This window comes from Apus apus, chromosome 1 (assembly GCF_020740795.1).
Source record: "Apus apus isolate bApuApu2 chromosome 1, bApuApu2.pri.cur, whole genome shotgun sequence".
In the NCBI taxonomy this organism is placed as follows: Eukaryota; Metazoa; Chordata; class Aves; order Apodiformes; family Apodidae; genus Apus; species Apus apus.
The window spans coordinates 9799262-9825671 of record NC_067282.1 but is presented as its reverse complement, the minus strand read 5'-3'; positions in this window follow the sequence as shown (position 1 = coordinate 9825671).

The following is a 26410-nucleotide window of genomic DNA, read 5'->3' as shown; positions in this document are numbered from 1 at the left end:
AAATGCCTTGGTTTTGGCATGTGTTCAGATAAACTAAATCTCTCAATCTAAACTATCAGACATGGAGGATGGCAGCCTTGCTCTGTTGTTAAATTTGTGCATGACAACTTTCCCAGGACCCACTTCTGTATTTGTATGTGTTTTTGGTTAGCTATGAAGACCTCTCTAACCACCATTTGTCCATAATAGATTATAACAAAGGAAGAACAACACGACAAGGAGATGAACGGTTCAGGAAAGACTGTGTCTGGGATTACATTAAGTGGGTTCGGGTCACAAATATATATGAAGTAAACGGAGGAAGAGACTGGTGACTGCAAAATATATTACTGGCCTCTAGATTTTAATAAAAACCAGTAAGCTTCCTGTAATTTTTGACCATAATATGTAATACTCCTTTTTTATACCCCTTACGCAACAGTATAAATATTATAATTCTTCATTAATCTCAGTATAGATTTGAGAATAATTTCTGTCTGCTGATTTCACTGGCCAATTTTATTGGGGGTCATTTGACCAGAGGTAGACACATATCTAAGCTGGTTGTACAGGCTTTCTTTGCCCTCAGTGAGTAGCTGCAAATTACAGGGTATAATTCATTTTGTCCTAAAAACAGTTAGATGGATCTGACTGGTTCTGTGTCTTAGAGTCATAAAATCATAGAACTATTCAGGTTAGAAAAGACCCTTGGGATCATCGAGTCCAACCATCATCCCTACTCTGCAAAGTTCTCCCCTAAACCATATCCACCAACACCACATCCAAAAGATTCAGTCTTCCCAGTGACTATAACAGGATTTATTTTGACTGGCTCACATGTTCATGACTGTGTTAGGAATGTCTCAGGATAGGTGAAAGGACTGCACTTTTTCTGTCAATAGCTATGAGGTTTTTTAGTAACAATTCACTTCTTAAAATATCCTCCAACTCATATTTAGTATGGTTAGTGGAAATGCACTGAAATGTCCCATGGAATACTGAGTATTGATGATTCACAGATGATCCTTCTTAACTTGGAAAATGGCCTTTTTTAGTTTTCTATAAGAGAAAGATAGATAGCTAAATGTTATTTGCCAGTCATAGAATCATATAATGTTTTAGGTTGGAAAGCAACCTGACGATCTTCTAGTTCTAACCTGCTTGCCAAAGGCAAGGATACCTTCGACTAAACCAGGTTGCTCAAAATCCCATACAACCTTGAACACTTCCAGAGAGAGGGAACCTCTCTAAGTTAAATATAAATGGCTTAATATCAACATACAGGAATTAGGAATTGTTTAATGTGTGTTTTTTCCTCTGTTTCTGTGTAGAAGTTTCCTTGATGCACCTTCTCTTCTCCATTTTGGCTGGGATGGATATTCTGTTCTTTTTTGCCAGCTAAATTCCAAATTTAGGAGTGATTTTGCCATGATACAGAGCAGTATACATTTATCCATAGTACAATATTTTTTTTAAAAATTATTATTCTGATGCATTCCCCAAAAGCTGACAAACCACAAAGAATATCCTGAAGCAGAGATATAAAATTCACAAGATGACAGTAATTTTCTTGATTTCTGAGGAGAAAAGGGCTTTGGGGTTTCTCTCCTGAAAAAGAAGTGTGCTAAAGTAAAAGTAGGATTTGCTCATCTAATAAAAATTTATTTTTGCATTTAAAATTCCCTCATTTTAATAATAAAATAATCCTACCATTACTAATTTCTGCTGCATGAAGGCTGTGTCCTTGAACCTTGCCTTCTCTTCCAAAATATTTGTCAAGCTGCAACACTGTAGGGCAAATAATTTTCTCTCAGGACCAGGCACAAGCAGCCAGAGTCAGGAAAGTACAGAGTGATGACAGAGAGCAATGTGAATAGAATTATTCAATGCTGTTTTCTGAATAATGTTCCTTGTTTAAAGTGCCTGAACTGCCAGAAGATAAGAAGACTTGATGGAAAAGCTAGAGACAATAGCTTTGGGGAAACCATTCACGCTTAACTATTTGTCTCAGGAAATACTTTGCTTTAGGAAGTTCTGTGGACTTGGCCTAAGATATTTATTTATCTAGCTAGCTAGCTACCTACCTACCTACCTATCTAGCTATCTAGCTATCTATCCATTTGTTTGTTTGTTTGTTTGTTTTAATAGGGAATATATACAAGAATGAGTCTCACAATTACACTCTCTCACAATTACACTCGTGTCCCGTCCCCCCCCCCTTGGTAGTGCTTAGTTTTTCTCAGAATAACTCATTATTGTGGTACTAATTTGTTAGATTCAGGAGCATGCTTTCTCCATTGCCCAAAATAGATGTCTGTAAAGGTGAAGAAATGCTGGTAGTTTCTGAGACTGTTTGTGTCCTAAGGCAGCAAAGGTGTCTGAGGGTAACCCTGAAATAATTGGATCAGGACATGAGTGAATGACTACTAAGTGAAAGGAAAAAAAATATTTCTTGTTTAACAAAGCCCAAGTGCACCTGGGAAATGCCTTCAAGGGGAAATTTCCCTTCCACATCACTCAGTTTCTCTGTCTTGTTCAGATTAGCCCACAAATCCTAATTTCAGTTAGGTTTCAGAAAAATCAGCCTACATTTTTTCATTGTTTCTTTCAGTGACTCTTATATATCATACTAGAGTAACACTCAGAAACAACCTTTAATCTGCCTTTTTGGGTTTGTAGTTAAATTATAACAAAGGCAGAGAACAAAGGAAGCTCTGAAAGAATGAACGTAAATGCATAGATTTTGTCCATCCTCAGATTATAAGTGATCTCAGTACTTTCTCAGGCTCAAATGAGCATGGTAGCATTCAAGATGAAGACTCTAAAGATTTTTTAAATTAGTGCTAACATTATCTTCAATGGCCTGTTCAATAACCTTAAAAATTAAGCAGAAATTTGGACTGAAGAGAGTTGTAATAGACAACTTAGTACATTCACTGTGTTGCTCTCCAGACAACTGGTTTCCAGGTGCATTGCTTTATAACTGGATGGCTGCTGAGAGCACAATCAGTAACAAATTTCAGTTTCTTCCTCTGTGTAAGAGAATCAGTAACTAATTGTTTCACAAAATGGAAAGTCTTGCCGAGGAGTGTAAGCCACTGGGAGTGTTAAAGTAACCTTATAGCGCTGATTAACAGGATTCCAGATGCTAGATTAATGAGTGTATTGGAAAGGTTTGCATCAGCATAAGCTTCACTCTTGCTGAAAGCAGTAAGCTTTGTTGCTAGCACATTGCAGTGAAGGATGAGTGGAGTTGTATCATGTGGAACAGGATTTTGCAAAAAAAACCCTACAAAACATCTAGAGACTGAAACTTGTGGGTTTCCCCACCCCCTCCCAGCAACAAAGCCTCTCCAGGCTGAGATAACTCCCCTTCTGCTGCTCTTTTTGGTCTCAGAAGTGTAATGTGTTGTCCTATTTGTATAGCTGTTTCATTTATGGCTGCTTTGTTGAGAAGAATAAGCACTAAAAAAAAAAAAGGAAACAACAAAAAAAGAGCTGAAGTTAATAATTTCTGTTTAGTAGTGGCAAGGAACTCCCTTTGCTCTGTCTCCTTCCCTTCATGCCTGGAAATGTCTCAGTAAAGAAAAATGCTGGCTTTGAAATAGAGCAATATATCCTGAAGACAGACACTTTGGAAAGATGCTGGATAAGATGTTGCTAGACAAGAATGACAAGAGTTGACAGCAATGAAGACTGGGTAGGGGTTGCATCAAAATTAATTTGTCCTTTTCTATTTCAATGTGCCATAGCAGAGCTCTCACCTGAGCATATGCCAATTTTTTACTTAATTTGCGCAGAGGCCAAATGCACTTAATACTCAGGGTTCAGCAGCTGATTAGTTCAAGCCAGTCAACGGCATCCAAATAATGGAGCATAAGTTTGGTTGTAAGTATCCTTGCTTCAATGCCATTCCTACACATTGCCAAGAAAAGAAAACTGTGTGGGTAGTACTCTCATGATCCATTTGTTTTCCTCTGAGCAGCTTCTGTGATGGTGTAAAAGGACATTTCATGGGAGTCTACCTTTCCTGTTGAAATTTGTTCTCTGTCTCTGGTCAGTTATTTTGTTGGGTCCTTAAATTAACTTTAGTGTTGCTGCTTATACTGAAGTGCATTTATCTGTCTGCAGAGGCAGCTTTGGCTGTCAGCTCTCACTATATATTTTGCAACACCTGCTGCAAACTTGTTTTATCTCAAACAGTCAACCTATTCCTTTCTGGAAGGGAAAGATTTAATGAAAATTGGCAAAAAAAAAAAAAGTGGTACCATTACCACGACAATTTATTCGCTGTTCAAAGAGTAGATTTACTGGCAAGCAGATAACAGACTGCTGTTTCTAGCTAATTTTGATTGGGTTCATAAATGCTTGGCTGACATTATTCACACTTTTTTTATGCTGAGTAAGATGAAGACCAGTTACTGCTTATATGCCATGCTATGAAGTCCTTTAGTTAACCAAGCAAATGCTGCAGTGCTGCCAGAACTTATTTTTGTAAAGCTTCAGGACAAAGAGTCTATGCTCTTTTTACCATGTAGGATGAAAAGAAAGAACATTGCTGACAGTGAGTGATGAGCTTGGCTTTTGAAGGGTGCTTTGACCATTTCAAGGTCTAAGTGACTTTAAACTGAAAATAGATAGGGAGCATCTCTCCTCCTTCCTAAGGGAAAGAACATACACAATGACAAGACATCTCACCAACTACGTGGACAACAGGAGAGCCTTGTAACAGATGTAAGGCCATGGTTCACATTTGCAGCTGCTCTTAGCAGCATTGGCCTTCCAAGGCTGTCTGTTTTCCTCAGCAGTTCCTATATGTATGTTCCTCCAGTGCCCCTGAGAACTCACTGTCTGATGGTTCACTGCTACTGTCTTACAAACTGTTTGTCCAATCTGCCTACCTCCAGAGACCTAGTCTCACTTCAAGTGAAAAATAGAAATAATTCCCTGGCTTGATTGGGATTTTAGGGTGCAGTAAGCCCTCGCCTGCTCTGAGGTTGGGGACTACATCACCTTAGGCTTCTGTAGTGAGTTTGGTTCCCTTCCTGCAGGCCTGTAGCAGCTTTGCAGCAGCAGTTACACTACACCAGGGTGGAAGGAGGGATGAGGAAGTGAGTGGTTGTAAAAGCTCACAGGGAGCTGACACCACTGCTTTGCCATCTGTGTGCTTGGTGCTTACAGAACTGACTGCAGCCAAACGATGATCGAAGAGCAGCTCAGTAACATTTTCTGTTGGTCGATTTTGTTCCAGAGTATCTGCCAGTAAGGCCGATTTGTGACTTCACCTGAGCAAGTGAAGTCATCTCAGATACTAAATTTTTCTGGACTCTTTAAACCAGTAGCTGTGAATGGCACTGTTCAGTTTCAGAAGTAATTTAGCCCTGAAGCTGAAATTAGCCCTCTAACAAATAATAATATAAAGTTCAGGGGCAGAAATCTTTCATTAAATAGAAAATTATTAGGAAAATAACAGAAAGTTAAAAACCCTTGTCATCCTACATATAAGTCAGATAATTTATTGTCTGTATATTAATCCCCCTGGTCTCCAAAGACACTTACATATGTAGATGTGGGAAATAGTTTGTCTAATGCATTTGCTCTGAATCAACCCTTATTTGCTCTTTTCCTGTCACTTTTGGATAATTTTATTCAAAAACAAAGGAAAGGGGCATATCTCAACAGTTTCAGCACTGGAAAATTTATCACAATTAAGCCATTAGTTGAGGAACTTTGGGTTTTCAGCCTTTATTTTACAAACTGTTCAGTTATTCCTTTCCCAAAACCAACCTCTAAGTATTGATTTTAATAAATACAGGAAAATAAGCAAACAAACTATTATTTCCTTTGGGAAAAATTGATGCTGCTTCTGCCTACTGTTAGAAAAAATCGTATAATTCTCTGCACCTTTTGGGATCATTCACACCTAGAAATTATTTATCATTTTCTGCTTTGCTACCTGACCTTGAAGTGCTCCTGTCAGGCCCTACTAAGCTGGATTAGAACCAGCTAGAGAACATCAGGAAACAGCACTGGGACAAAGAGTTGGTGTTCTGTGTGCTGTAACTGGGCAGTTTTAAGAAACAGTTGCCTGTTTAGCATTTTCATGAAGAATAAATTTCAGATCTTAACTGAGATCCTGTCAACCTGGCAAAGTAGAGTGTCCCCTAAAGAAAGAAGGCTTATTTTGAAAATTGTTGAATTGCTGTTACACATCCTATAAGAAGCAAGTAAACAATATCTGTAGATACAGAAGGGCCTCTGTGCCTCCTAAGGCAAAGTTCTCAAATAAATTTTTACTGTGTCTGCATTAGCCACAAGTTCTTTATATACTGCTGAGCAATAGGAATCAATTTTTCTCAGGTATCTGTGGGTAGACCATGATAGCTTTGCAAAATCCTAATAAAACTAGCCAGTATCTATTAATTGCATCAATTTTTCAGGAAAAAAAAAATGAAGCTTTGTCAACACTAAAATATTTTTCTCTGTCATCTCAGTTTTAGCAGCTTCAGATGTAAAAAGCAGCAAAAACCATCCAGAGAATGCTAAATCACTTTGATTCAAGATGATGTGTTCTGCTTCAGACTTCCAGTCTCATTCCAAAAAAAGCAAAACCTTTGAATCTGAAATGAAATATTTCACTTCAGGATTGAATGCCTTCCTGAGATGTTTGTTTTTTTTTTTTAAATAAAATTCAGAGAGAGAAGAATATAAATATATATAAATATAAATATAAATATAAATATAAATATAAATATAAATATAAATATAAATATAAACATAAATATAAATATAAATATAAATATAAACATAAACATAAACATAAATATAAACATAAATATAAACATAAATATAAACAATAAAGTATGTATTTGGCACAGTCAGTGATTTGCATACAGAAGAACAATGAAAATCTTTATGGAAAGAAATTCTTCTTTTTTGTGATGGTATGTAGGTCATCTGTTTTCCTTGCTTTCTTTGGATTCTTGGTGCTGATGCTTCCAAAAACTGTGCTCACAGTTACCTGTAAGGCTTAAAGGGTCATGATAAGATTTGTTTGCTTTGGCAGCAAAGCTGTCATAAGAAGTTTCTCTCTTGCAGGTTGTTCTTACATCATGAGCCTGTTCACTGCTCTATTAATGGTGCACCTATAACTCTTTGTGGGATTGTGTCATACACCTGATTTTTTTAATGCCTGCCCTTTCAACAGACTTATAGTGATGAAGGACAGTAGAAGGGCAACACAAAGCTAGCATGCTAGATAATTTCACTCTATGATCCAATAGGAAATACACAAAAGAACAGTCAAAATTAAATTTCAAAATCAGACTTTTATTTTAAAGTGAAACTTATAATGTTTCACATGTTGCAATGCATAGTTGAGTTGCAGAGCCTGAAACTGCTCCTTGGTGTAGAAGCCTAGTCAAGTATGTGGTGATGGGTAGCTGAAGTTCTGTCTTCTGTAATTCCTCAGTGGTTGGTAGACTGCTGCTACACACAGCTGAGTAATAACCTCATAGTGAGGTAACTGTGCATGAAGTGGACCTAGTAGGGGGATGGAATAGGAGGACATCTTTCTTCTTCACACTTCTGTTGAAGCTGAACGACCACATAGCTGGCAATGTAAAAATCATGGACCCAGAGCAGGAGATGGAGAAGAAGGACACTGTGCTATGCTGACCACTGCAACTGTCTGGTCCCTTTCTCTAAGAATGCATTTTCACTTTACGTTACAGAAAGCAGAATCAACTGAGGGAGCAGTGTTTGCTCATAGGCACAGAAGGGTTCTCTTTGATTATTTCTGCCACCTAAACAGAGAAACCATAGAAGGAGAAAGAAGGAGTATAGGAGTTGGTGAAGGTTGTACAATAGGCCAGTGATAGGACCGCGAATACAGCCCAAAGTATCGAACTCCCAGATCAATGATTTGGTTGCTAATCTGTGCTGTTTATTAATCCCTGTAGCCAGACTTTTCTGTGTTAAACTTCCACCAGTCTAGAATTGTAATAGGAATCTCACTAGCCGTGGTTTACATCCATTTAAGTTGTTTTAACATCGGTGGGTACAAAGGTGTAACTGAACATCCATCTTGCCCTTATATCTTTTTTGGCAGACATCTACCATGAAGGATTCTGGGTTGACAGTTAAATTATTAAGAGATTATGTTCTGAGACCCTTGATATATTATTCAAAGACAGAAGTGCCTGGGATTTATATAGTGTAACAGCTGATTTTCTTTCTCAAACCAAACCGTATTTCAGGTTTCCAGGGCCAGAAGCTAAAGAACAAGCCTCTCCAACCTTATAATCACTTTGAATGCTTAAATATTGGATGAACACACTTTGCAAATGGCTAAAGTTTATGTTAATTTTATATAACTTCAGATGAGGGGGGAATTGCAGGCACTAATGACTGAGTGACATATCCGGGAGAGTTCCTTTCAGACATAGATCCCGGAACAAACCTTACAAAATCCACTCCTCACCATTAACCAACTCAAGGAGGAAGAAAAGATGACTTCAAGTACATAGGTTTTCTTGACAGTTTTTGTGGTATTCCTCTCAATTCGAGACACTCACCTTCCTGTCTGACACAGTCAAGAGACAATAGGATTTTGATGGCGGAGATGAACAGACATTATGTTGGAGAAGGCTGGTCTTTTATTTCCCTGTTGACACAAAATATTTCAAAATTTTCAAGGTTCATGCTGGAGTCATTACTTGTGACAGCACTACTAATTGATATAGATGTCAATGAGACATGTGATGGGAATGTGTCCAACAGCAGCTCAGCTTCTAAAGGAGCTTGGAAAGCAATGAAAATCTTACAAATGTAATTAGTCAAGACTTCAGTGTTGTAGATTCCAGAGACAAGTGGATTTAGGACATGGTTTCCCAAGGGACCAACTCAATACTTCTTCCTCTAGTAGAATATCAAAAAGAAACACTTCTTGTTGAGTCTACAGTTTTCTGACTTCTTTTGGATCACAGATTTTACTGCAGGATGTGTACGATGAAGAAGTCTAACCTTGAAGTGCAGCAGTCTGTAACCAAAGTACAACAGTGTTAAGCAAGCAGTGTCTTCTCCAGTGCAGGAAAAGGTAACATGAAGTATGCAATTATTCAGCTGGAAAAAAATTAAGCTACTGGAACTAGCTTCACTACTCCTGTTGTGAAGAGGACATGGGATTTTTATTGTGCATAAAATATCATTGGCTGTGTTTTATGGCTCATCTTAAACAGAGCATCTAGAATCTAACAACTTGGTATTGTCTTTCAGTGATGATCCATGACGAGTGTTTGTAATACTAATTCTGTTTTCTGCAACTCCTGGGATACACAGCAGTCATCCATTAAAATATTGACCGGGACTGTGCTATTTGAAGATGTAATGAAAAGAAAACCTGTGGGATTATACAGCTATGTCTCCATATCTTGTTTTTCTCACTTTACCTTTCTGAAATGTAGGTGTCTGGTCTAAGCTACCTGTGTATCTTCTTGGTATACTCAAAGGAGAAGGAGAGGTATCTTTACATAGTTATGCATTACACAAATTTTCCATGTTTATCTGGGGAAAATTTAGTTTTCCCCTAAATGTGTCTGTCACTTTCCATTGAGAGCAGTCGTATCATTAATTACTAAAGTGATTTATTATCACTGAATTGTTGATGGCTGAAGTAAACTAATAATTATCTTATCCTAAATATTGTATTTTCAAAGCACGCAATGGAATTTTGAATTCTTGTTTCCCTGAGGGCACAAGACAGAAAATCTCCTTCCGCCACCTGACTCCAAAAACTCTTGGGCCTTTTGTTTTTGGTTCATTGCTCTGAAAAACAGATTCAGAATTAATTTATCCATGCTCCGGTCAGGGATTTGATATTCCACAGTGATGGATGTAGTACAACAATGCAAGTAGAGCAGTAAGAAAGGAATTCCTTTAATGCGGTGGGATGACTTGACGCTGAATTGCAAAATTTATCAGGACTTTTGGCATAGCTTTCAGTGGGACCAGCATTTTCATTCTTAGATGTCTGTATTTCTGACAAGGTGTCAGATATGAGACAAAAAATAAATAAAGACTATAGCTAGAGGGGGACAAGGAAAGACCTAGTAGCAGGTACTAGTTTGTCTTGCAGTGTGATTACAGTGTTTCCGCCATTCACAATTGTAGACTTCCTGGAAGACATGGGAGGTGTCTCCAATGTCAAACAATGTAACTCTGACATTCATACATGGTTCCTGGTTCACTGATAGTCATTACTGTCTGGAATTAATTTCATTCTTGGGCTTTCCTCTGAAGGTTCTCTAAAACAAACCCCATTTCAGGTCTAAATGAAAGCCAGAATGCACCTAACAGATGTTGCAGTTTGTGCAGCAGTTTCTGGGCTCTGTGTCTGAGTTTTTCTTGAGCTTTTATGTGCTTTGGCTGGGATTTGAGACCTCTCACAGAAGTGGGAGGGTATTTGCTGCTGTCAGTTAAGACTAAAGGTAAGGTAATGGTAGCTCTAGCAGTTTACAATAAAATCTATCAGCTGTCCTTGATCAAAGAGTGCCTGCAGCCTGTGTTCTAACTCACTACTCTTTAGGGAGGGTCAAGCACCCTTTCAGCCTGTCCTAGGGGAGGCCTATATAAGATCCAGGCCCAGAAAGCAGCTTATAGAGGTAGTCAACAGACAGAGAAAAAAGAATGTGGGACAGCTTCTGCAAGTAGCAAGGGAACTGGTGACAGCATGGGAAAGGCTGAGGTAAAAAAGACTTTGCCTCATCTTTACTGGTGCAACTGTCTTTCAGGAATCCCAGACCTCTAAGACCAGAGTGAAAGTCCAGAGCAAGGGAGACTTCCTCTCAGTGGAGGAGACTAGGTTAGGAAGCACTTAAACAAACTGGACATAGGAAAGACCATGGAGCCTTCTCTTCGCACCCGTGAGTGCTGAGGGAGCTGGCTGGTGTCACTGCAAGGCCACTCTTCATTACCTCTGAAACATTAAGACATCTGGAAAAGGTTACTGAAGACTATCACTCCTACCTTTGAGAAGAGCAAGAAGGAAGATCTGGGTAACCCACAGGCCCATCAGCCTCTCCTCAATCTGTGGGAAAGAAACAGCAACTAATTCTGGAAACCGTTTCCAGGCATATGAATGACAGAAAAATCACCTGGAGTAGTCACTGTGGACTTACAGTGGGGAAATCCTACTTGACTAGCTTAAATGTCTTCTACAATGAGGTGGCTAACTTGGTGGACAAGGGGAGAACAGTGATTATTGTTTTCCTTTATTTTAGTAAGGCTTTTACAGTGTCTTCCTGTAACAATCTCAAATAAGCGGACAATGTGTTTTAGGTAAGTGAACATGAGATGGACTGAATACTGGATGAATGGATGGATACAGAAGGCTGTGATGAGCAACCCTAAGTCCAGCCAGAGGCAAGTCATTAGTGTTATACCCCAATATAATTGTGGCCAATACTATTTTAATATCTTTTATAATAACCTGGATTTTGAGATAGACCCTCAGCAGATTTGTAGATGGGAGGAATGGCTATTACATCAGATGGGAATGTTGCTGACAAACGTGGGCTGAGTGTCTGGGAGAAAGCTTTGCAGAGAAGGACCTTGAGGTTCTGGTGGACAGCAAGCTGACCATAAGCTTACAAGGTACCTTCATGGTGAAGAACTCCAACAGCCTCCTGGGTCTGGGGAATAGAAATATCTGGGGAATCTTATAAATGTGTATAAATATTGCATGGAAGGAAATGAAGAAGGACCCAGATTCTTCTCAACACTGACTACTGAAAGGTCAAGGCTGCCTTGTGTTCTCAAGCACTTCCACGCTCTCCTCAGGGCATAAAAAAACCCTTGAATTCAGGATGTAAATATACCCTTCTGTCAGGTTGTGACATTGTTCTTTCCTTGTTCTGAGAACCTTCAACTGAAATGTATGTGCAAAGCAATAACTATTTTTAAAACATAGGAGTTAAACCAAATTCAGTGTCAAGGCACACATGGCCTTTTCTCTTGAATTGGTCAACTGTTATGAGTGACAGAGGATGTAGGAAGGCAATTAGGAAAGCTAAGGCCTCCTTGGAACTTAATCTTACAAGTGAGGTCAAAGGCAATAGAAAGGGCTTCTTCAAATACGTTGCAGATAAAACTAACACTAGAGGCAATACAGGCCCACTGCTGAGTGAGGTGGGTGCCCTGGTGACAGAGGATATAAAGAAGGCAGAGGAACTGAATGCCTTCTTTGCCTCTGTCTTTGCTGCTGCAGACTCTCCCCAGGAGCCCCAGATCCCTAAAACCCTAGAAGAAGTCAGGATAAAGGAGGAGTTTTCTTTGGTAGATGAGGATTGGGTTAGGGATCAGTTAAGCAATCTGGACATCCATAAATCGATGGGCCTGGATGGAATACACCTGTGGGGTCTGAGGGAGCTGGTGGAGGTCATTGCTAGGCCACACTCCATCATCTTTGGTAAGTCATGGGCAACAGGAGAGGTGCCTGAGGACTGGAGGAGAGCAAATGTCACTCCAGTCCACAAGAAAGGGAAGAAGGAGGACCCAGGTAACTATAAACCAGTCAGCCTCACCTCCATCCCTGGAAAGGTGATGGAACAACTTGTTCTTGGCACTATCTCTAGGCATATCAAGGATGAGGGGGTCATTAAGAACAGTCAACATGGTTTTACCAAGGGAAAGTCATGTTTGATCAACCTGATAGCCTTCTATGAGGAAGTAACTAGGTGCATAGATGATGGTAGGGTGGTAAGTGTGGTTTATCTTGATTTCAGTAAAGCATATGACACTGTCTCCCACAGCATCCTCATAGAAAAACTGAGGAAGTGTGGTCTTGATGATCAGGTAGTGATGGATTGTGAACTGGTTGAAAGGAAGAAGTCAGAGGTTTGTGTTCAATGGAACAAAATCTAGTTGGGTGTCTGTGACTAGTGGAGTCCCTCAGGGGTCAGTACTGGGACCAGTACTGTTCAATATTTTCATCAATGACCTTGATGAGGGAACAGAGTGTGCCCTCAGCAAGTTTGCTGACGACACTAAACTGGGAGGAGGGGCTGACACACCAGAAGGCTGTGCTGCCATTCAGTGAGACCTAGATAGGGTGGAGAGTTGGGCAGGGAGAAACTTAATGAAATTCAACAAGGGCAAGTGTAGAGTCTTGCATCTGGGGAAGAACAACCCCATGTACCAGTACAGGTTGGGGGCTGACCTGCTGGAGAGCAGTGTGGGAGAAAGGGACCTGGGGGTCCTGGTAGACAGGAGGATGACCATGAGCCAGCAATGTGCCCTTGTAGCCAAGAAGGCCAATAGCATTCTGGGCTGCATTAGAAAGGGTGTGGTTAGTAGGTCAAGAGAGGTTCTCCTCCCCCTCTATTCTGCCTTGGTGAGGCTGCATCTGGAGTATTGTGTCCAGTTCTGGGCCTCTCAGTTCAAGAAGGACAGGGAAGTGCTTGAAAGAGTCCAGCACAGAGCCACAAAGATGATTAAGGGAGTGGAACATCTCCCTTATGAGGAAAGGCTGAGGGAGCTGGGCCTCTTTAGCTTGGAGAAGAGGAGACTGAGGGGCAACCTCATCAGTGTTTACAAATACATTAACGGCGAATGTCTGGAGGATGGAGCCAGGCTTTTTTCATTCAGTGATAGGACAAGGGGCAATGGGTGCAAACTGGAACACAGGAGGTTCCACGTAAACATCAGAAAAAACTTTCCTGTGAGAGTGACAGAGCACTGAAACAGGCTACCCAGAGAAGTTGTGGAGTCTCCTTCTCTGGAGACATTCAAACCCTGCCTGGACACGTTCCTGTGTGATGTGCTCTGGGTGATCCTGCTCTGGCAGGGGGGTTGAACTAGATGATCTTTTGAGGTCCCTTCCAACCCCTAAGATTCTGTGATTATGTGATACTTTCTACTACTTGGTCTGCAATATGGGATTTGCTTTCTGGAGTAACAGTATCTATTGTTGCAGATATAGCCTTACTTGACCAAGAAACATGTGGCGAACAACAAAGAGGTCTCTCAGCATCCTATTTTACTTTTTAATCTCTGTGAATGGCTAGGGGCATCATGCTTTTTGAAGCTGAATCCTCTTTTACAGTAAATATTTCCTGCAGGAAACTTAAGATTACTTCTAGAGAAAAAGAAAAAAAAAAATAAAAATGGAATACTATGAAATTATGTTTTTCAATTTCTGGTTTGCAGAAAGTGTGGACCAGTTTCCAAGGGAGTTATGAAAGTGTAGCTAAAGAAAGTACTGTCAGCACAAATTTGCTATACTGGAAAATTCTGAGGGTTTTACAAAGTGTGTGGAGGGAAAGGTTGAAAAACACTACACTACAAATAGAGGTGTGAGGCCATGTTCTTTCCATCATAAGATGTATAGAAGTCCCATTGTTCTAGGATGGATGTGGTACAGGTGTGTTGTGAGACATAAGTGATTCTCCAGAGTTCACACTTGCAGTTTGGAAACAGGCCTTTTCAGATCAGCTGGCTGAAAAAAGACATTACCCCTGGTACATGGTGACTTGGAGTTCCATAGTGTGAGTGCAAACCCAGAGCAAGTTTCTCTAGGAAGCAGCACTGGGAAAAAGATGGATTTGTTCTGGTGTGGGAGCACCATTGACATTCACATTGACTTGGAGCTATGATGTACAATTATGCCACTGGCAGCTCTTGTCCCCATTCAAGGGTGTTAAAAATTGCCACAAATATAAATTCCATTTGAGAGATAAGTGGAGTAGACCAGGTGTTCTTGGCATATGATGCCATGAAAATGAAATAAAATAACAGCCCTTTTTGGGAGGTTCTGAACGAGCAATCTTTAGTGTTTTATACCGAAGCCACTTGCCCCATATCACCACCTCACTACAGATGAGGAAAGAGACATTTTGAGGGCTCTTAAGCTTTATGAATGATCACAGTGAATCAGAACACAGTGATTTAACACAGGTGTTCTGTAATTGGGCCACACAGGAAAAATTTCAAGATCATTCAGTGATTCTCAATGTCACCTTTCCAGTGGGGAGTTCAAGAGAAAATTCTGGTGACTGGCATGTGAATAAAATCACTAAATTTGGTGAATATGCACAACCTCAGTGTTTCCCCTTCTTTGCATTTTTATGGGCTTATTTGTTAAAGGCACTTATTTTCATTTCAATAACAAGCATTTAGCAGGTGGAATACTTTTAAAAGCCCTAACAAGTTATGAAAAAGTTACTCCTGAAGCACTTCTGATCACTATGTTAATTCTGAAAGGATCTTGTACCTTTGTTGTGCCCCATGGCAATTCTCAGCACCTTGTCAAGCATCATTAAAACCTTATGTGATATCTATGATCAAAATTCTAAGACTAGTTTGAGGGAGATTAAAAAAAAACAGGATAAAAATGCATGAGAAAAAGATGAATACATCCATCAGAGAGATGAATACATTCTCCTGGAGTATTTGCTGTATGGGATATTTTTGAATGTCAGAGCTGAGCAGAAATTGGGTTTTGCACAGATTCAGAGTGAAAATCAAAAGCAATCTCATGAATTAAATCTGGAAACAAAATGGAACACTTAAGCTCTGCAGCACCTGGGAGAAACCCAGCCCACTTTCCACTAGAGTTTCTTTAGCCTCTATCAGTCCTAACATAAAAGTGTGACTGTTCTTACATACCTTCAGTAATTAGAAAATATTGGTTTTGTGCCAAGAGACACTGGGGGCTTTGAAAAACATTTCTGCTTAAGAATATTCCTCAGCTCCTTTTCAGACTCATCTCCTTATATGTCACTTTGCCAAAGCTACAGAAGAGTAAAGTTCCCTGTTAATAAGTTTAGTCTCTCAGTCTTTCGTATGCTTGGAATAATTTTCCTTTGCTGAATTTTCCAGGTAAATTAAGCTTTATAGTAGTGAGGTGCATGCTGCTACTTTAAAATGACAAATGGAAATAGTTAAACCTGGTAGTTCTTTACTGCTGAGAAAAAAACAGCCCGAAGACCCTGACACACTGAAGAAACAGTTTCCAGCCTACATCTAAGCTCTGCAAGCCCTGGCTCCAGGCCACAAAGGTGACTCCAGCCCTCGAAAGGGCAGGCCTACCTGCTCCTGTGTGACTACCAGATTGCCAGCCCAGGACTATGCTTGGGTGCACAGGATCCCAAATGCACTGGAAGGTGCACTCTGGCCACAGAGAATTAATTCAAGCAGATTTGCTGATTGAATAAAATTATCCACAATTTATAAGGTATGAAATCCCAAAATGATAGTGAGTCCCAGGGCAAGATACTGACTTATTGTCTATTTCCTATTTTAGTAAATGACATTTTCACTCCCTTTGATGAGTAATCAGGCACCCTTCACAACTTCCTTCCAATTTGACATTCCTTGAGAATTTAATACACTTGAGACTAAAACTCGGATTTCTATGATACCTCCTAATTGCCAGACTCATTAGAAAGCAAAGCTGTTGAGATTTAAAGTAGATATTCTACCTGTTGTACTGCTAGACTGGCTGATAAGAAAGTGTGTTGGACATAGGCTGATGTTTGGGAAAGTGCTAAAATTATCCTGGCCACCGTATTATCCCAGTGGGCAAGAACTTTTGAGTGAGACAGGCTAAAATGTGAGCTTATTTGCATTTAACACAGTGATGGAATGAATTATTTTGTGGGTTTTTTTCCATGGAATGGTTACACAACATTAGGATTTGTTTATGTAGTAACAGACATATTAAAAAAATTCTCCTTCCCAAAGGAAGGGTTTATTTTATTTTTGTCTTCAGAGCAGAAAGGAAGATACAAGCAAAATGAAGAAAAATGGGAAGTCTCTTTTCAGTACTGCCAGAACTGCATATCTATAAGTTGTTAAATCCATATATTGGAACAGATGAACATATTCTTTGCTTTCATGCAATAGAGAGAGAAGACACAAAACTATCTTTCTCCAGCTTAGTGGGAGAAGTAGAGAGGATTGCAGTAAGAATAGTATATTAACATCTTAAAATTCTTAGACACAGCTAAGATTTGACCTGATCTCTGAACACACACAAAACCCTCTAGCTTTTGAAATTCTTCTTTTGTCTGCTTTATTTTATTTATCCCAGAAAAAAAAAAAATAATCTTATAGTAGCTGCAAAGAACACTATGAGATACAGACTCCAGAAAAGGGATTTGGGATTTTCAGAGGTCATTAGAAAAATAGCAGAGTACCTTAACTTGCCTGTCAGGTTCAGTCTCGATATACTTTATTTTCCATCCTCCAGCAGCTGGCTGGTACAGACATCTCAGATTCTTCAGAAGCTGCACTGCTTCACTAGCTATTTCACTGCTGCATGTTAGAATTAAGGTTTCAATATAAGTCACAATTGGAAATCAGAGTCACTAAAGTTTGCAGGTGTTTGATGCTGGAGCTTTGGGATGAATTTCTATTGAAATACACAAACATTTGCATCTGGATTAGCATTTCCTGCATATTCCAGCAAAGCATGAGGCATTACTCGTTCAACGATGAGAAGAAATTATAATAAATATATAAAAAATACTTTAGAAAGCATTTCCATTTGTCATATCTCTATGAGAAATACAGGAAGAAGAATTTAAGAACAGAGAGATGCAGAAAAAGATTAAATTCCCTAAGTTACCTATCAGGGAGTCACTACTCATAACTAGTAATGACTAGAGGTTGTTTACAGTATGCCTAAATCCTCCCCATGTAAAGGGTTAGACCCTGAACTGACCTAAGGTCTCAAAAAGCAATCTACTTCACTTTAGTTAATCCTATAAACAACTACATTTATAGATTCTCTCTACTTATTTTGAAATTTATAACTTCAGCTGCCCACTGAAAGTGCCTGCCCTGGCAAGCAAGCCAGAAGATTATATCCCTTCTACAAGACTCCAAAGGTCTTATTACTTGCTGTTTTTCTGAGTTCACTGGGGTTATGCAGGTCAGCCAGATTCTACAGGATGAATAGGAACATTTTAATCTCAGATATCCCTTGGCATTAGAAGACACTCTGATCTATTGAGCAATGAATTCAGTCCCATTAGGCTGAATGGAGCTGAAATTACTGGAGCTCTTGTTTCTCTTTTAACTGTCTGGCTATTATGAAAAAGGAATTGGCAGAATTACAGAATTGTTCTCATTGGAAAAGACCTTTAAAATCACTGAGTCCAACCATTAACCTAACTCTACCAAGTCTAGTGCTAAAACATGTCTGAAGCACCACATCCCCACGCCTTTTAAACACCTCCGGGGATGATGATTCAACTATCTGCTTGGGCAGCCTGCTTGAGTGTTTAATACCCCTTTCAGTGAAGGAGTTCCTACTAATATCCAAACTAAATCTCCCCTGGTCTCGCCGGGAGACCATTTCTACTTGTCCTATTGCTTGTTACTGAGGAGAAGAGGCCAATTTCATTAAAACCTCCTTTCAGGTAGTTATAGAGAGCAATGAGGTCTCCCCTCAACCTCCTTTTCTCCAGGCTAAACAACCCCAGCTCCCTCAGCCACTCCCTCACAAGACTTGTGTTCCAGACCATTTGCCAGCTTTGTTGCTCTTCTCTGGACTTGCTCAAGCACCTCAATGTCCTTCTTGTAGTGAGGTGCCCAAAACTGAACACAGGATTCAAGGTACACACTTACCAGTGCTGAGTACAGGGGGATTATCACTTCCCTAGTCCTACTGGCCATACTATTCCTGATAGAAGGCAGGATGCTGTTTGACTATCTCCTATTTTTAAAGCAGAAGAAAGGATTCCCTAACTTAGGTAGATTCAGTGCTCTTCAGAAGTGTCTAAATTCTCCATTTACTCAAAACAAATACTTAGACATTTATTATGGTATGGGATGAATTACCAATGATAGTGCCAGTCTCTTGTGGTCCATTAAAACCAGGTGTTTCAACTTGACATCTATATTTTAGGTAGTTATCATGAATTGAGATTAATAATATCCCAGGAAACTATGACTGAATAATCCCTCTTACCCTGATACAGTTACACATAGGGGTTCAAAAAATATTTGCAAAATCATCGAATCATCGAATCATCCTGGTTGGAAGGGACCTTGAAGATCATCAAGTCCAACCATAACCTAAATCCCCCTATCATAACCTAATTTACCCATTCAGTGCTTAAATCATGTCGCTACGCACTTTATCTACATTTCTTTTAAATACTTCCAGGGATGGTGATTCCACCACCTCCCTGGGCAGCCTGTTCCATAGTCCAACTCTTTTGGTAAATAAATTCTTTCTAATATCCAGTCTAAATCTCCCCTGACACAGTTTCAGGCCATTTCTTCTCATCCTGTCATTATTAATCTCCGGAAGTCCCTTTGGAAATCTCAAAAGTAACTCCTCAGGTGACAGGGAGGGCTTCAATAAGATGACCTCCTAGGCACAGGAGCCCCTCCTGTAATGGCACGGGCTCTCCTCACTTCTCCATGTCTCTCACAACTTACAGGCAAACACACAGTGCTGATCATACAGGTAGGACTTACTGTTTCTGCATTTGTTTCTAGCTCATCTCCTGCTGTTCCAGTCATGCTGACAGGGAGCCCTCAGAGCAGGGGCAGAAGGACACTACAGCAGTGCTTTTGCACTGACTGCAGTACTAATTCTACAACCTCCTAACTTTTAAATGTTTGAATTCACAGTACTAATATTTTTAACATGTGTATTGCATTTTGTATATACAGTTTCCCAACTACCCTTAGAAAATGTCATTTTACAATGGCATCTGCTTAGGAGATAAATGAGTGCTGGAATAGCTCTTGCTCAGCTCTCACAGAAGGGTCGTGCCTAATGTGTGGAACATCTATTGCACTGAAGAAGGTAGGATAGATGGGAACTAGAACATAGGGGAGTCACAACTTGTGAAGAATGCTTCTGCCAGACTGTAAAATAAAAACAGTTTGGAAATTTTCAGAGGCAGAAATTCTTGGTGAGGTTGCTTGTTTATTTTCTGATTTCCATTCTAAGCAGAAAAAGCAAAAGAAGTCAAATAGTTTTCTCACCAAATATCAGCTACATGCTCCCATATTTTGTTCTTTGCATTTTTTCCCTATGATGTCCTGTGTTATTTATATCGTACTTTATAAGTAAGAACAAGCAGTAAATCATTTGAGAAAATTAAACATAATTAAGATGGCATGGATTGATCAAAGTAAAAATAATTTCCCATTTATTTTATCATGGCACTTAAGAAAATACCGTGAAGGCTTTACTACTGTAACTAGAACAAGAATGAAAAATAGCCAGACTTGAGTCCCAACAGTATCTTACCTTGCTGTTAGAGAAGAGTCTGATCCTCCTGCCAAAAAAGACATCACACCTCAGAAGATACATGAGCTCATCTGTTTTACAGGCTACTTGTCTAGTAAATTCAGCTGAGATGGCTTTGTGGAATAAATTGTTGTGCATGCAGAATTCACAGACAAATGCTGATTCTTCACAGATGTGTTTGAAAACATCTGGTCTCACTGTCAGAAATACCTTCCACTTGCAGCTTGCTGTTAACAAGAGCTGAGGATGTTTAAGCTTTTAACTCAAGGCATTTCAAAACAAGCTTTGGTTTATCTGACTGCATGCAGAAAAGGTATAAAATGAGAATGTGCTACTGACTTTTTCTTAGTAAACGCTTTTCCATGTATGGAAAGGATCACAGTAGCACTGGTGAATAGTCAGGGAAGGAACTAGCACTGTAGGAAAGGTATTATTGACATACAAATCTAGAAATAAAAACATAGAGGAAAAATTGACTTTAGGAACAATTGTCAGTAATACTCAGTTGACAAAATCGTATAAAAGTGGTAAATAACTTCATTTGTTCCAAGGAAATTTAAATATTAAATTAGGGCAAGTTTGCCTTAATTTAAACAAGAGAGGCAATGCTGGAATACTCTCTTGGTCTTTCAGAAACTCCTGTGCTGTCCTGTGCTGTGAAGGCTTCTCAATTTGCCAAAACTGTTAATCAGTCGTTTTACTGTAGGGACTGCAATTGTAGGCTTTATTATAAACAAATGCATGAATAAACATAAATTTAGCACATCAAGTATGTGACTCATGCTCAGAATTTTCTTGTCTGAAGCATATCTCTTGAGTAAAAAATTGATCCTCTTTAAGGTCTATAAAAGTTCAGGGAGAATCCAGTGTGTTAGGTACAGATAACTCAGACATCAAGTTCGCTTGGCAAGGAGAAAGTGCAGTTTGCCTGCTCACTTTGAAATCACGCTACATGCAGGGAAGATCAGCAGGGATGTAAGCATTTTAAGGGGCTGCAGAGAAGATGATGTTTTAAATACTCTCTTCTGCCTGCTTTGTCCCAAAATGCCAGGGCTTAGCTGTTGGTGGTGAAATGAGAGGCACACAGGGCTAAACCAGGCTAGCTAACTGCATGGAGCAAAGTTCAGAATTAAATACAACAATTGTTGCGGTGGCTACTGGGAATTTGGATTCAACCTGAAATTCAAAATGTTGAACATACTTTACCTTTCTGGCGTCAATTTCATCTCTTTATCACCTATTTCTCTCTTCCTATCAAACAAAGGGCTGATGGCTCATCTTGACTTTCAGGGGCTGGCTGGCCTATATTAACTGTAATTCAAGGATTGTTTTATTTTCCTCTAGAGTCAGTTTTATCAGATCTTGCTGATATTGAGCAACAAGCTGCTAGTTTTTCGGTATCTTGAAACAGAGGGTTGGATGTGGGTGGGGTTGATCCAAAATATGTAAAATCTAGAGGGTGTTTTGAATTTCTTGGTGATCTATGACCTGTGATGTAGACACATGGAAGGTTTGGGGCTTTTCTTTACATTTTAATTATAGGCTGTGTGATGTATTATCTATCAGTAACCCTGCAGCATAGCAACACTTAATTGAACATTACTGTTATTATCAAGATCCTTTGACTTTCTCTATCACTGTAATAAAAGTATAAATCAATTTATCATCACAACAGTCTTGTGGAGTAGTTTATCTTTTCAACTTAGCTCTACAGAAAGGGACAAATATTTCCACAAATGTGCATTCCCTACCATTCTCTGATTCAGCGATCCCAGTAACCTCTGCTGAACTCCCTGCAGTTTGAAAACATCTTTCTTGTACTGGAGAGCTGAAAACTGGTTGGAGTATTGTGAATGTAGCCTAACGAGTGCTGAGTAGAAGAAGAATCACCACTTCCATCAGTCTATTTGCCACTCTCATACACTACAGCCCAGTGTGCCACTACCTTTCACAGCTAGCAAGACATGCTCCTGACTCGTGTTTAGCCTAGTGTCCAGACCCCAGCGCCATTTTCAGAGAGCCTTGAGGACACAGACACCTGTCTAGAGAGTCCTCATAGCACAGCACTGAATTCACAGCAAAGCTGGACAAAGGGAACAATGGGTCATTTTAAAGTGTTGTGTCTGATAAGTAAGTTCCACCAGCCAAGAGGATATATCAGATTGAGCTTACCATGAGAAAGGCCCAGGTCTTCCAGGCAGCAGCCTGTTTATGAATTGCTCAGGTGTCTATTTCTGCTTTGGAAGGGAAGACAGTAATCACCAGCTGGGTACCTAAGCAATGATGGGAGGCAGAAAAAACATCCTATAATGTCCTCCATGGTGGAGAAGAAGATCTGGACTGGTAAAGCCAATGACTGGACTAACCTAGTATCCATATTCATTAATCCTTTCTGGTGTATTCTGAATGATTTTTAGACTTACGCTTGTCATTGCAGATGATGAGCTGGCAGAGCGAAGGAAATCTGAATTTTCAGATGCAGGTCCCTCTTCTCCTTCCAGAGCCTCGCCATGGCTGGTTGCGTTTGTCAGCCTGCCCATTTTGCAGGCATGCCTGGAGGTGATTGGAGACCACCACGAGGAGTAGATAAACTTGTTTATGCTATAAATCAGTGGAGCTTGGCTGATTTGCTGTCAAATGCTGCTGGTAGCTGATGGCTCCTGTACACTGAGATGGGCCTAATACCTTAATTCAGAGGCTGAGGAAACATCTTGACCTGTTGTTACAACAAATTAGGTATTTGGTCTATTAGGAGATTTCCTTCAGTGCTACTGCCTCTTTTTCTGTTGTTGTTGTGGGTTTTTTTTGTCGGTTTGTTTGGTTTTGGTTTTGTTTTTGTGGTGTTTTTGTTTTTGTTTTTGGTTTGGTTTGGTTTTTTGTTGTTGTTTTTTTGTTGTAGGGTTTTTTGTGTTTTTGTTTGTTTGTTTTGTTTTTGTTTTAATTTTTAATTAACTCACAGATTGGGACTCTATGTCTGAATGTTTTTCTTTACCTCTGAGACTTTCTGAATTTATTTCACTAAACTGAGCTAGGATTCAGGACACTTGAGAATGCTTTATGAGTTGGCTTTGAGCAAATCATGTCCTCATACCTTGGTTTCTCAGCATTCAAAATGGTGCTGATAATTCTGACCCTCTTTAGAAGGATTTTGAAAGCTGGCAGTGAAATTTACAGCTATGGATCTGGGCCTTACACTGTGCTTTCTTCAATTGATTTCTGTTTTGAAGTTTTGACTTGCCTGTGGGCAATGAGAAAGTTTCGGGGAACTCATAAAGTCAATGTACAAGCTGGTAATGACTTTGAGATTTTCCTTGGCAGCCTTTACCATGCCTGCCTGAGAATTCCTGCCAGAGAATATAAAGGTTTAAATGAGGTGTGGTTGTGACCATCCTGCTGGAAAGCAAGACCTGTGTATTTGGAATCATCCAAAGGTCACTATCTACAGCTAATGCACTTAAGGAGATCTCATCTTTCAGTGGTTTCTCTTGATTCAGTCTATAAGAAAACAGAGGAGGAGTCTTCCATGAGAGAAATTTTTCCTTCCCTAGGTCTGTAGTAGTGGACAGGAGCCTGTGGTTTTCCCTGGGTGAACTGATTTAACCCCTGGCTGATTACTTCCTTCTCTCAAGACTCTTTATCAAAGCAGCTGTAACTGTTGTTTGCTTAAACTGCAAGATGGTGAGACTAGACTGCAAGACTCCAAGATATCCCTGTCATTACTCGTAATAGGTTCACTCTAAAAAAGAGTGCATCCTCATTCATTATGTTGTTTTACTTCAGAACAACTTCAGTGAGATCAATACATGGGTAATTTGATCTCATCAGCATTCTAACCCATGTCTCTTTTTGATTCCGATCTGGCTGTTCCAGCATTGTGATTTAGGGTGTATGATTATCCTGTCTTGTTCAAAGCAAGTAAGGATTGGAATTATCCTTACTTTGCAGATGCTCAGGCTTCTGAGAAAGGTGGTTTGCTTTTCAAAAAACGTTGTGGAGATCTGACATGCAAATTGTCATAAAAATATTTCTCTTGTGCCAAAAAAAAATATAAAAAGAAACAAGACTTTGCAAAAGTAATTTAAATGCCAGAGTTTTTAATTTTTTAAATTGTAACAACAACAAATAATTTTATTTTATTCCAAATTGAAAAACAAAAATTAAACAAAAACAACTATTGAACTCTTACTTCCCTTCCTGAGAATCAAATAAAAAACAAGAGAAAGGAGAAAAAGCTAAAAAAAAAGAAAAAGATGTCTGAAGGAAGCATAGCAGTGGTTCCCTCAGAATAAACATTTGATAAACTAACTGAATGGCTTTTTTTGCTTTTAAGAAAGTTTTAAAATATTTTTCATTAAATCCATCTTTTTCCTGTGTAACTCAAATATCTGGTTTTCCAGTTAATCTCCTTCAAGGCATCCCAGCATTTGTACTTCAGTCTTAGACCAGTATCTATACTATATTTTCTATGAAAGACTACAGTATTTTTCATCAGCTAGCTTTGAGAAGCACAGCTCTTCCATTAATTAATTCTCTTCTTTTAACTGTGTTAAAACTTAGGCTAAAACTACCAAAATAAACTTTTTCTGATGGGAAAGGCCTTTTCCTGTTAATGAAAAGAGTTTTCCAGTTTTTTAAAAGTTCAGAAGATGGGTTTTGTATAGTTGTTGTTTTGTTTTTTTTTCTCTATTATTTTAAATTTTTGCTTTTGCCTCTCCCAGATAATGATGAGCTTTAATTACAATGTGGGATTGAGTAGCAATGTGTCACCTGCTGAGAATGCTACCAACATTTTCAATATTGCCTCTGGAGGGTGAATCAAAAGGCTGAACTATGCCAATAGAGAGTGCCTGTTATGTCTGACTGACTTGTTGGGAAATCTGACAGTGATGCTTGTGCCTCCAGCTCCTGCTTCCAATCCTCTACAAAACGTGGAGAAGACATTGATTGTCACATTTAAAAAGTAAAGTATCCCATCATTATGCATACTCGACAGCTAGAGAATACACTGGGAATAAAAGCCCATGATGACATTTGAAATATAATAGGTTAGGTCCCCAGCACCTGGCAACAGACTTCAATGAAGTCACACCCACTTGTACCTGTTTCTGTTTTTCTGTACTATACTATAGGTTTTATAGAAGTCAGCTCTAAGCCTTACTACTGTGTGCTTTTTCTTACATCCACAGAGATTATGCACTGGTTCCCAAAAACTGTAATGCCATGTTAAACCATTGGTCCTTCTAGGCGATGTATCATGTTTCTGACAAAGGTGAACACCTGGTTCTATGAACTAAGATTCTCCAGTAAAATGTTTGAGCTATTATGGAATAATACACAAGGGGTATGGACAGTTGGACACATTTTAATGGCCAATGTGAGTGAATTGTTTACATGTTGAAATATGAGCTTTTGTTGTCTATCTTATTGCAAAAGTTTGCACAGCAGTGCATATCATTTTTAAGCATTAACTTCTCCAACCATCTTAAAAAAGCTGTACGTAGTGCTTGACTTAATGGTCACCTGTGGCAATAAATTACAGAAGGAGGCTACAGGCTGCATATAGTGTTCTCTTTGTTTCTTCTACATGGGCCTTTCTGATATTTAATATTCAGTCCTGCTGTCTGTGTGCTGTGTAACATAGTTAAGAGGAGAAAATGTTTAGTCCCTATGACCTTCATAATGTGAATATGCTCCTTTCACTTAGCCTTCTCGTCTCCAGGCAAAGACATTTAAGCCTCTCTGGTTTTACTAATCTCATCTCAATTTTTTTTTACTATTTTTATTACTCACACAGCTCCTTCTTGTCTTTGCTGATTGTTTTCTAGGATTTTAAGGCCCTGTAAGATCATAAGAGTAGTCTCACCATCTCAGTCACCCACAAAAATATGATTTAGTCACTTTCTATCAGCTTTCAACTGCAATGCAGTTTTTCAGAGGTTTTGCTTGCATCAAAAGTTCCTGGTAAGACTGCTGCAGAGATCACTTCAGTCCTAGCTGTGAGGTGCTGATTTTTTCAGTGCCTCTAAATGATTGGGTGAACCCTAGGAGTCTAGGAACTTCACTTTCCATCCAGAAAGGCAGATATTAATTATTTAAAAATAAACAGAAACTTCTCCATCTCTAATTTTTATCTCCTTAATTCTAAGGCAACAATTTCAA